This window comes from Engystomops pustulosus, chromosome 2 (genome assembly GCF_040894005.1).
Source record: "Engystomops pustulosus chromosome 2, aEngPut4.maternal, whole genome shotgun sequence".
NCBI classification, from domain to species: Eukaryota; Metazoa; Chordata; class Amphibia; order Anura; family Leptodactylidae; genus Engystomops; species Engystomops pustulosus.
The window spans coordinates 133,029,608-133,042,806 of NC_092412.1; the positions used below are offsets into that span (position 1 = coordinate 133,029,608).

The 13,199-nt window shown below is 43.6% G+C and overlaps 1 long non-coding RNA gene across 1 annotated transcript; it reads left to right on the forward strand.

Annotated features, from left to right (window-relative positions):
* Positions 1–1,263: 1,263 nt before the first annotated feature.
* Positions 1,264–7,039, forward strand: LOC140118498 (uncharacterized). The gene is made up of 2 exons (XR_011853204.1): positions 1,264–1,643; positions 2,237–7,039. It is a non-coding gene; the product is annotated as an uncharacterized lncRNA (long non-coding RNA).
* Positions 7,040–13,199: the final 6,160 nt, after the last annotated feature.

Below are 13,199 nucleotides of genomic sequence, written 5' to 3' on the forward strand. Positions count from 1 at the left end.
AATAAATCAGCAGACTGTGCCTAATTCAAATCAAACCCCTAATAAATTGTCCCACTTTGGTGTTTGAGGTGGATATGTGTGTCACTAAGAGCTAAACACAATGGTCGCAAGTCTCCCAGCAAATTCCTCACAATATGGTACTAGCTGCACTACTAATGCCAGCAAGCCCAGCCACAAGCAAACAAAAAAAAGGAAAATATAACGCTATTGTAGGCCTAAGTAAGCCGTTGGGGTTCTCCTATGGCTATTTTCTAGCCTACACTCAAAGCACACTGCTTTGCCAGATAACTTTAAGTTATAAAAAGAAATAAACGTTAAAAAAAAAAAAAATCAGCAGACTCGGTGTAATTCAAATCAAACCCCTAATAAATTGTCCCACTTCGGTGTTTGAGGTGGATATGTGTGTCACTAAGAGCTAAACACAAGTCTCCCTGCAAATTACTCACAATATGGTACTAGCTGCACTACTAATAGCAGCAAGCCCAGCCACAAGCAAACCAAAAAAAAGGAAAATAAACCGTTATTGTAGCCCTAAGAAGGGCTGTTGGGTTCTTGTAGACTCACTCCTGCCTAACACTATTCTAATAGAACACCCTAACGCTTTCCCTGACCAGCAGCAGCTCTCTCCCTAGCGGCATCCAGACACAGAATGATCCGAGCAGCGCGGGCAGGGGCTAGTCTATTCCTGGGTCACCTGATCTGGCCAGCCAACCACTGCTATCGACGTGTAAGGGTACCACGTCATGCTGGGTGGAGTGCAGAGTCTCCTGGCTTGTGATTGGCTCTGTTTCTGGCCGCCAAAAAGCAAAACGGCGGGAGATGCCATTTTCTCGAGCTGGCGAAATACTCGTCCGAGCAACGAGCAGTTTCGAGTACGCTAATGCTCGAACGAGCATCAAGCTCGGACGAGTATGTTCGCTCATCTCTAGTGACAATCACTGAGTATTGTATAGATGTGTTGGCACATTACTGGGCATGGATGGCAGGGAACAATACATGATAGGGCATCATGTCCAATCAGCCTCTAGGATTAGAAAACAGAACAGAAATGTTTTTATTTTTATGTTATTTACCAATAAATACTTCAATGAAAAGCTTCATATAAAAATAACTGTGCAGCAGTCATATCCCCTGTGTAGTCTCTGGGGGAGATGAATCAGAAGTATCTGAGAGCAGAACTTTTCCAGTTGCCCATGACAACCAATCAAGAACAAGATTATGAAGTCATAATCACCTAGAATCAACATATCAGAAGCAAGATTCTGCAGCCATATTTGACTGATATTGACCAATGAGGAGCAAGATGATGATGTCACAATCAACTGGAACCGACCAATCAGAAGCAAGATAGAGCAGCCACACCCACCCAGCTGGCTATAAAAGCAAGCACACACAGCCAGTGAGTTCAGACCAGCCAGAGGTGTTGAAGTGTGAAGACCCGAAGAGCAGAAGACCCGAAGAGCAGAAGACCCGAAGAGCAGAAGACCCGAAGAGCAGAAGACCCGAAGAGCAGAAGACCAGAAGACCAGAAGACCCGAAGAACAGAAGACCCAAAGACCTGAACACCTGAAGATGTCTAGAGGAGCAACAGAAAAGGACAGGGAGGGCATCATCTAACGTGGAAAAATACTTCAGACTCAAAGGTCAGAAATAATTTTTTACCTTTATAAAGAAACTTTTCCTGTTCTTAGGAGCCCATTAGAAAAAGGGATTATAGTGGGATACTGCTGCTACATAGGTGGGATAGGACGCAGTTCAGCTGGCACTGGTGGAGCAATGGGTAAGAACGCAGTCTCTTTGCCATAGGTGGTGATAGGGTAGGGACACTGCCTGGTGTCTGCATGGACTGGTGGGTAGGGGTACAATGCCGGTAATACCAAAATAGGTTTTCCTTTTTAAAATTATAAGAAATAAGAACTGCTGTATTAATAGTTGCCATGGTAACAAATATTGTTTTTCAATTGGATACATTTGATAAGCACAGCTGAGCCCCTCCCATAGTGGCAAACAATGCAATCTGATGGTTATGGATGGTGTATCCTACAGCCTGACATAAAGCTTGGGTCACTTATTCACCCAACTATAAGGATCTATAGGAGGAGGTGGGATGTCCAGTTGGAGGTCAGCCATTAGTGGGAAATTGTTAGTGTAAATGGTGGGTGGTAATGCTCATGGATAAATAATAAGGCTGAAAAGCAAAAGACTAACTAAGATGTTCTTTATCATTCATTCTCAGATCATTGCTGATGCCCTGTGCCACAATCTGCTGTAAAGTATAAAAGAAGAGTTTCCTGAATCCTCACCTCCCATATGAAGAAAGCTACACGTAGAGACAAGTAACTGCAGTTCCGACTTGACTAGCAACTCAAAGTTATAGAAGTCAACAGAGGATATTGTCTGAATTAGAATGGGCCTCCCTGTGATGTTGGACTCCACTACTATAGCATACGTCAGTATAAATGAAGCCCTATGGTTATAGTGGACGTGGTGAAATAGCACCTCACGGGCGAACTGTATTTACAACAATATATGACTAAAATGGTCATTTTGTTACTTAGATAAGTCCACAGGTGTAAGAACATTTAGATAAATTAGTAATTATGTAATTAGTAAATTAGTAATTAGTAATTATTGTGTAATGGACTAGACCAAAATAATCTGTAGTACAGGATGGAGACAACCGTCTGCAGCTCCGGCTCGACTGCTCCTTTCTTTGAGTGGCCCCTCAAGGTTATGGAATTGGGTGGAGGACATTGTCTCCATTAGAATGGGCCTCCCTGTGTTGCTGGAGTCCACTACTCTAGTGGTTGGGGATTTCACCAGAGCTTAGGCTTCATCCGCACTGCCATTGTGGGGACATATATACAGCCACAAGTTTGTGGCCGTATATATGCCCCCATAGACGGCAATAGGTGCGCGGTAGTACAGTTCCGCTCACATGTGGCACTGTACTGCACCGTAAACAGGACAAAGATAGAACATGTTCTTTCTTCCCTTGTTTGTACGGCCGTGCATTCCTATGGAGAGGGGTGTGGTGAGCCGCGCTCCTTCCTCCTCCTCTCCAGTGTGCTTTACCATATGTTCGCACGGCTACTGACGTGCGAGCATATGTCAATGTAAATAAAGCCTAACGGTTGTAGTGGATGTGGTGAAATAGCACCTCACGGGCGAACTGTATTTACAGCAATATATGACTAAAATGGTCATTTTGTTACTTAGATAAGTCTACAGGTGTAGGAACATTTAGTTAAATTAGTAATTATGTAATTAGCAATTATTAATTATTGTGTAATGGACTAGACCAAAATAATCTGTAGTACAGGATGGAGACAACCGTCTGCAGCTCCGGCTCGACTGCCCCTTTCTTTGAGTGGCCCCTCAATGTTCTGGAATTGGGTGGAGGACATTGTCTCCATTAGAATGGGCCTCCCTGTGTTGCTGGAGTCCACTACTCTAGTGGTTGGGGATTTCACCAGAGCTTAGGCTTCATCCGCACTGCCATTGTGGGGACATATATACAGCCACAAGTTTGTGGCCGTATATATGCCCCCATAGACGGCAATAGGTGCGCGGTAGTACAGTTCCGCACATAAGTGGCACTGTATTGCACCGTAAACAGGACAAAGATAGAACATGTTCTTTCTTCCCTTGTTTGTACGGCCGTGCATTCCTATGGAGAGGGGATTGGTGAGCCGCGCTCCTTCCTCCTCCTCTCCAGTGTGCTTACCATATGTTCACTTGGCTACGGACATGCGAGCATATGTCAATGTAAATAAAGCCTAACGGTTGTAGTGGATGTGGTGAAATAGCACCTCACGGGCGAACTGTATTTACAACAATATATAACTAAAATGGGCATTTTGTTACTTAGATAATTCCACAGGTATAGGAACATTTAGTTAAATTAGTAGTTATGTTATTAGTAAATTAGTAATGAGTAATTATTGTGTAATGGACTAGACCAAAATAATCTGTAATACAGGATGGAGACAACCGTCTGCAGCTCCGGCTCGACTGCCCCTTTCTTTGAGTGGCCCCTCAATGTTCTGGAATTGGGTGGAGGACATTGTCTCCATTAGAATGGGCCTCCCTGTGTTGCTGGAGTCCACTACTCTAGTGGTTGGGGATTTCACCAGAGCTTAGGCTTCATCCGCACTGCCATTGTGGGGACATATATACAGCCACAGTTTGTGGCCGTATTTACGCCCCCATAGACGGCAATAGGTGCGCGGTAGTACAGTTCCGCACACAAGTGGCACTGTATTGCACCGTAAACAGGACAAAGATAGAACATGTTCTTTCTTCCCTTGTTTATACGGCCGTGCATTCCTATGGAGAGAGGCGTGGTGAGCCCGCGCTCCTTCCTCCTCCTCTCCAGTGTGCTTTACCATATGTTCGCACGACTACTGACGTGCGAGCATATGTCAATGTAAATAAAGCCTAACGGTTGTAGTGGATGTGGTGAAATAGCACCTCACGGGCAAACTGTATTTACAACAATATATGACTAAAATGGTCATTTTGTTACTTAGATAAGTCTACAGGTGTAGGAACATTTAGTTAAATTAGTAATTATGCAATTAGCAATTAGTAATTATTGTGTAATGGACTAGACCAAAATAATCTGTAGTACAGGATGGAGACAACCGTCTGCAGCTCCGGCTCGACTGCCCCTTTCTTTGAGTGGCCCCTCAATGTTCTGGAATTGGGTGGAGGACATTGTCTCCATTAGAATGGGCCTCCCTGTGTTGCTGGAGTCCACTACTCTAGTGGTTGGGGATTTCACCAGAGCTTAGGCTTCATCCGCACTGCCATTGTGGGGACATATATACAGCCACAAGTTTGTGGCCGTATATATGCCCCCATAGACGGCAATAGGTGCGCGGTAGTACAGTTCCGCACATAAGTGGCACTGTATTGCACCGTAAACAGGACAAAGATAGAACATGTTCTTTCTTCCCTTGTTTGTACGGCCGTGCATTCCTATGGAGAGGGGATTGGTGAGCCGCGCTCCTTCCTCCTCCTCTCCAGTGTGCTTACCATATGTTCACTTGGCTACAGACATGCGAGCATATGTCAATGTAAATAAAGCCTAACGGTTGTAGTGGATGTGGTGAAATAGCACCTCACGGGCGAACTGTATTTACAACAATATATAACTAAAATGGGCATTTTGTTACTTAGATAAGTCCACAGGTGTAGGAACATTTAGTTAAATTAGTAGTTATGTTATTAGTAAATTAGTAATGAGTAATTATTGTGTAATGGACTAGACCAAAATAATCTGTAGTACAGGATGGAGACAACCGTCTGCAGCTCCGGCTCGACTGCCCCTTTCTTTGAGTGGCCCCTCAATGTTCTGGAATTGGGTGGAGGACATTGTCTCCATTAGAATGGGCCTCCCTGTGTTGCTGGAGTCCACTACTCTAGTGGTTGGGGATTTCACCAGAGCTTAGGCTTCATCCGCACTGCCATTGTGGGGACATATATACAGCCACAGTTTGTGGCCGTATTTACGCCCCCATAGACGGCAATAGGTGCGCGGTAGTACAGTTCCGCACACAAGTGGCACTGTATTGCACCGTAAACAGGACAAAGATAGAACATGTTCTTTCTTCCCTTGTTTATACGGCCGTGCATTCCTATGGAGAGAGGCGTGGTGAGCCCGCGCTCCTTCCTCCTCCTCTCCAGTGTGCTTTACCATATGTTCACTTGGCTACAGACATGCGAGCATATGTCAATGTAAATAAAGCCTAACGGTTGTAGTGGATGTGGTGAAATAGCACCTCACGGGCGAACTGTATTTACAACAATATATGACTAAAATGTTCATTTTGTTACTTAGATAAGTCCACAGGTGTAGGAACATTTAGTTAAATTAGTAATTATGTAATTAGCAATTAGTAATTATTGTGTAATGGACTAGACCAAAATAATCTGTAGTACAGGATGGAGACAACCGTCTGCAGCTCCGGCTCGACTGCCCCTTTCTTTGAGTGGCCCCTCAATGTTCTGGAATTGGGTGGAGGACATTGTCTCCATTAGAATGGGCCTCCCTGTGTTGCTGGAGTCCACTACTCTAGTGGTTGGGGATTTCACCAGAGCTTAGGCTTCATCCGCACTGCCATTGTGGGGACATATATACAGCCACAAGTTTGTGGCCGTATATATGCCCCCATAGACGGCAATAGGTGCGCGGTAGTACAGTTCCGCTCACATGTGGCACTGTACTGCACCGTAAACAGGACAAAGATAGAACATGTTCTTTCTTCCCTTGTTTGTACGGCCGTGCATTCCTATGGAGAGGGGAGTGGTAAGCCGCGCTCCTTCCTCCTCCTCTCCAGTGTGCTTTACCATATGTTCGCACGGCTACTGACGTGCGAGCATATGTCAATGTAAATAAAGCCTAACGGTTGTAGTGGATGTGGTGAAATAGCACCTCACGGGCGAACTGTATTTACAACAATATATGACTAAAATGGTCATTTTGTTACTTAGATAAGTCTACAGGTGTAGGAACATTTAGTTAAATTAGTAATTATGTAATTAGCAATTAGTAATTATTGTGTAGTGGACTAGACCAAAATAATCTGTAGTACAGGATGGAGACAACCGTCTGCAGCTCCGGCTCGACTGCCCCTTTCTTTGAGTGGCCCCTTGATGTTCTGGAATTGGGTGGAGGACATTGTCTCCATTAGAATGGGCCTCCCTGTGGTGCTGGAGTCCACTACTCTAGTGGTTGGGGATTTCACCAGGACTTAGGCCTTCATTCACACTGACGTTCTTAGGACATACAAACAGCCGCAAGTTTGGTAATTGTATATATGAATAAATGAGCAATTGAAATTAAACCACCAGACTGATAGGCTTAGATGAAATTTGAACCACAAGTCTTATTGTGGACAATGACTTATGTTAGTGATGTCCATCTCTTATTCTTATTTGTGAGGGTTGGTCCTTGATTGTTATTGCATTGTAATGTTAAGAAATTGTAAAATAAATGACAATAAAATTTGAAATAAAATTCTATTTCACTGTATTTCTTTTGTGTCTAATATTTTTGTTTGTAAACACTGAATACTTGAACTTCTACTTCACTCATTTCATTCATTGAACTTGCAGGAATGAAAGAAACTTGGAGTAATTCTAGTTATGTGACTGCTGAGACAAGCAGGACATAGTTAGTAGACCAGATAATGTCAGGGCAGGCAGAGGTCACATGTTAGGTTTAAATAATCAGATGTCATGGTAATATGAAAGTCAAAATGAATGTTTGACAGAGGTAATGGAATAATCAATATAACAAGAAAGATTGGGGGATCCATAGGGGACATAGAGTGTACATAAAATCAACAAACTTTTCCACATAAAAAATACAAAATAGACTTGATCATCCTTTTTACCCATACAAATATGGGAGGAATGGGTGTTTACCATCTTCACCATAACCATATCACCTTTTGTCCAACAAAACTGGGTTATCCAGTTGGCCTGAGTTACGTTCTTCGTTAATAGTACAGAAGAATTTACTTATGGTCTTCCCTATGGTATCCCTCTCCATGTTTTAGAATATCTCAACCCAAAATTTTCTTGTGTACCCGTCACAGAGGCCCTCCTACACTCAACGGCCACTTTATTAGGTACACCTGTCCAACTGCTCGTTAACACTTAATTTCTAATCAGCCAATCACATGGCGGCAACTCAGTGCATTTAGGCATGTAGACATGGTCAAGACAATCTCCTGCAGTTCAAACCGAGCATCAGTATGGGGAAGAAAGGTGATTTGGGGCCTTTGAAGGTGGCATGGTTGTTGGTGCCAGAAGGGCTGGTCTGAGTATTTCAGAAACTGCTGATCTACAGGGATTTTCACGCACAACCATCTCTAGGGTTTACAGAGAATGGTCCGAAAAAGAAAAAACATCTAGTGAGCGGCAGTTCTGTGGGCGGAAATGCCTTGTTGAGGTCAGAGGAGAATGGGCAGACTGGTTCGAGCTGATAGAAAGGCAACAGTGACTAAAATCGCCACCCGTTATAACCAAGGTAGGCAGAAGAGCATCTCTGAATGCACAGTACGTCGAACTTTGAGGCAGATGGGCTACAGCAGCAGAAGACCACACCGGGTGCCACTCCTTTCAGCTAAGAACAGGAAACTGAGGCTACAATTTGCACAAGCTCATCGAAATTGGACAATAGAAGATTGGAAAAACGTTGCCTGGTCTGATGAGTCTCGATTTCTGCTGCGACATTCGGATGGTAGGGTCAGAATTTGGCGTCAACAACATGAAAGCACGGATCTATCCTGCCTTGTATCAACGGTTCAGGCTGGTGGTGGTGGTGTCATGGTGTGGGGAATATTTTCTTGGCACTCTTTGGGCCCCTTGGTAACAATTGAGCATCGTTGCAACGCCACAGCCTACCTGAGTATTGTTGCTGACCATGTCCATCCCTTTATGACCACAATGTACCCTGTACATCTGATGGCTACTTTCAGCAGGATAATGCGCCATGTCATAAAGCTGGAATCATCTCAGACTGGTTTCTTGAACATGACAATGAGTTCACTGTACTCAAATGGCCTCCACAGTCACCAGATCTCAATCCAATAGAGCATCTTTGGGATGTGGTGGAACGGGAGATTCGCATCATGGATGTGCAGCCGACAAATCTGCGGCAACTGTGTGATGCCATCATGTCAATATGGACCAAAATCTCTGAGAAATGCTTCCAGCACCTTGTTGAATCTATGCCACGAAGAATTGAGGCAGTTCTGAAGGCAAAAGGGGGTCCAACCCGTTACTAGCATGGTGTACCTAATAAAGTGGCCGGTGAGTGTATATCCTATATACAGGAGATTCTCCAAAATGACCATTTATGGTTGATAAAAGTTTTTAATGAGAACTTTAATTTACCACACCATCTTATCCCACACACAACAGTACACTTATATAGAGAAACAGAGAGACAGCGCTTACAGCAGGTCTGGAAGACCAAGTTCCCAGTTATTCTCCATAACCTTCGATTCTGTTTAAAATAGAAGCATCTGATAAATTTTAAAGAACCTGCGGCACAAGCACACACAATCCATATTTTCTGGGATTGCCCAGTAATTAAACCTTTCTGGAAAGGAGTAGAAAGACTTCCTATCCAGCTTGTATTCAAGCTCCTTAACCCTAAAACCAACCTTAGCCAGGCTTAGGCATTGACGCCATTCCTATCCATTTCCGAAATATTACTGCCCATGTATTTTAGACATTAAAATTATTGGTAGCCATATTATGGGAGAGAACCTCCTCCCCTTCACTATCAGAATTAAACGCTACTATTCAACCTTCATTGTCTACTGGAAAAAACCTTTGCCTAAGGACAAGGTTCTCTGAAGAACTTTAGAAACTCAAAATTTGTTAAAAAAGTTAAAGTTTTGAAACAATGAATTTAAAAAATTCAAGTTTAAGTTCTGGCAAAATGGAAAGTCAAAACTTAAAGTTCAAGTTCCGGGATTACTAAAAGTCCAAATTTAAAGTACAAGTTCCGGGATTACTAAAAGTCCAAATTTAAAGTTCGAGTTCCAGGATTACTAAAAGTCAAAATTTAAAGTACAAGTTCCGGGATTACTAAAAGTCAAAATTTAAAGTTCAAGTTCCAGGATTACTAAAAGTCAAAATTTTAAAGTTAAAGTTCCAAGAGTATGGATTGTCTAAATTAATTTGATCACTTTTTGTTGCATTATTTGTGGGATGAAATAGGTAAAGATCATAATTTTTGATGGGTTTTTAAAGTGAACATTTAGACATATATACAGCCAGTAACAGGTTCCTATAGAGCCCTATTAACTGACTGACCCGATTCTTTTGGCTAAAAATAGTTTCAATTACATCCACATAAATTACTTTTGATCTTATATTACCTGGCATCAGAGGGGGACGTGTCCTGCTCGGCCGGCCCCTCCCATCTAATCCTCCCCATGCCTTATGCCTCCTTACTGGTCACACTTCATGTCATGTGACCAGAGGGACATCATCTCAGGTCCTTTAGCCTCTTAATAATAGCAAACTGTACCCCATGCATGTATCTAACCACATGAAGTCACAGCCGCCTCCATGGACTTCAACTCCTTTCCATCCTCCATGGAGGCTGCTGTGATTTCATGTAATCACATACATGGTGTACAGTTTGCTATTCTTAGCATTTACTGAGAGACCTACGATGATGTCACTGGTCACATGTCATGAATGTAACACAAGGCACTGAGTAAACAAATGTACACAATATTTCCCATCTGTACATAGAGCTTTATATATCTGTAGTTGAATATAAGCAGACAGTCCCTAAGTACAAAGAGGCAGAGCAGTGATTTGAAGAGACACAGAGCTGTCAGTCACAATAATGGGGCATGGCTCACTGCCAACCTGAGAGAGATGAGTGAGAGATACCAGAGATGAGTCAGAAAAGCTAATTTGCATATCAGAAAACCTTCTTCAATGAAGGTACAGTGTCTCACTGTCAGCTTGTTTAAGGTGATATGCGGAGGACTTTATCAGCGGTCATTGTTACTTAGGGTGGTCAAAATCTGGTGACAGGTCCTTTTTAACAGGTTTTTTTATGATGTTTCTCGAACTGGTTCAAAAATGATCTATTTTAATTCTATGGGTCGTTAAGGACCACAAAAACCTGATAAAACCTATATTTTTTTACTCGAGTATAAGCCGAGTTTGGGTTTTCAGCACTTTTTTGTGCTGAAAAACTAGGCTTATACTCGAGTATATATGGTACTTACACAATGGGACATGATCAAGCAATCATCTGAATGCTTGTTCATGATAATACCCTGTGCCTTTAAGATCCTGTCTGACCGCGGGTGTTACACTTAGGTGTCAGCTGTAGGTTACAGCTGATACCCTGTGTATAGTGATGCTGACCCAGCTGCGATCTCTGTGCCTGCTGAGTCGGCATCAGCTCTGTGTCCAATATATCGGACGCAGAGTGTTAACAGGTTAACTATAAAGAATATGATTTCCGCACATTTGTTCATTTTCAGGGATGTACCTTCTAATCTATAGCCATTTAATATTTGTGTTTATGTGTGATCACTAGAGATGAGCGAGCACTAAAATGCTCGGGTACTCGTTATTCGAGACGAACTTTTCCCGATGCTCGAGTGCTCGTCTCGAATAACGAGCCCCATTGAAGTCAATGGGAGACTCGAGCATTTTTCAAGGGGACCAAGGCTCTGCACAGGGAAGCTTGGCCAAACACCTGGAAACCTCAGAAAAGGATGGAAACACCACGGAAATGGACAGGAAACAGCAGGGGCAGCATGCATGGATGCCTCTGAGGCTGCTTAAACGCACCATTATGCCAAAATTATGGGCAACAGCATGGCCGTGACAGAGTGACAGAATGAGGCTAGATAGCATCTAAAACATGCAATAATTGACCCTGACACTATAGGGGACGGCATGCAGAGGCAGCGGCAGCAGCGGCAGGCTAGAGAGTGTCTTGGCAACATACCCCAAATGGACTCAGGCTTAAAACCAATGGGTGGCAGAGAGGAACCAAAGGAGGTGAGCAAGAAGCGCTGAAATAATATCGGTAAATGATAAAAGTTTGCCAGTATATTTTGTGGATTACACAGCAGGGTGGCGACAAAGTTAACAAGTTTGATGTGGAAGCCATGAAAACAACCCAAAATTCTGCCTGACACAGCTCGTTTGATAAGGGGACCATGTATGGAGGCAGTGAACTAGTAGTAGATTAAAGGTGCTGCAGTTAAAACTATGTTAGTTGGATCTTGGGATGGAGCTGGCGCTCCGCTGCCAGGCGAGCTTTCGCCAATCCAAGCCCCTGTCTCTAGGCTACTCCCCAAACAGCACTTCTAAGAACCTTTTGTATAAGATCAAGTGTAGTAGCGTTCTTATAAGTTTAGGATATGGCGGGTGAGGGGAATGTAAACAGATGCGCAAGAAGCGCTGAAATAATATTGGTAAATGATAAAAGTTTGCCAGTATATTTTGTGGATTACACAGCAGGGTGGCGACAAAGTTAACAAGTTTGATGTGGAATGCCCTGTAATAGCTCTTGGGCGGTGTGCCTTTTATCGCCTAGGCTCAGCAGTTTGAGCACCGCCTGCTGTCGCTTAGCGACGGCACTGCTGCTGTGCCTAGAGCTACCGACTGATGGCGCCATGCCCACGGATGGTAATTCGGAGGAGGAGGAGGTGGAGGAGGGGTGGGAGGAGGAGGAGGTATAGTAGGCCTTTGAGACCTGGACCGAGGTAGGCCCCGCAATCCTCTTCGTCGGCATTATATGACCAGCCCCAGGGTCAGACTCGGTCCCAGCCTGCACCAAGTTAAGTGTAGTAGCGTTCTTATAAGTTTGGGATATGGCGGGTGAGGGGAATGTAAACAGATGCGCAAGAAGCGCTGAAATAATATCCGTAAATGGTAAATGTTTGCCAGTATATTTTGTGGATAACACAGCAGGGTGGCGACAAAGTTAACAACTTTGATCTGGAATCCATGAAAACAACCCAAATTTCTGCCTGACACACCTCGTTTGATAAGGGGACGATGTATGGAGGCAGCTATATGGACGACTTTTGGAGGTAGCAATGGAGACAACGTGTGGAGGCTGCTATGGAGACAATTTAATTTGGATAGTGCCTGTATGTGGCAGTCCAAAAAAGTTTTCAAACCAGAGGAGCAGGTAGGTGGCCTTCCAGAAAAAAGAAATAGATTGAGTGCCTGTATGTGGCAGTCTAAAAAAGTTTTCAAACCAGAGGAGCAGGTAGGTGGCCCTCCAGAAAAATGAAATAGATTGAGTGCCTGTATGTGGCAGTCCAAAAAAGTTTTCAAACCAGAGGAGCAGGTAGGTGGCCCTCCAGAAAAATTGAATAGATTGAGTGCCTGTATGTGGCAGTCCAAAAAAGTTTTCAAACCAGAGGAACAGGTAGGTGGCCCTCCAGAAAAATGAAATAGATTGAGTGCCTGTATGTGGCAGTCCAAAAAAGTTTTCAAACCAGAGGAGCAGGTAGGTGGCCCTCCAGAAAAATGAAATAGATTGAGTGCCTGTATGTGGCAGTCCAAAAAAGTTTTCAAACCAGAGGAGCAGGTAGGTGGCCCTCCAGAAAAATTTAATAGATTGAGTGCCTGTATGTGGCACTCCCAAAAATTGTTTAAAACAGAGGACCGGGTAGGTGGCC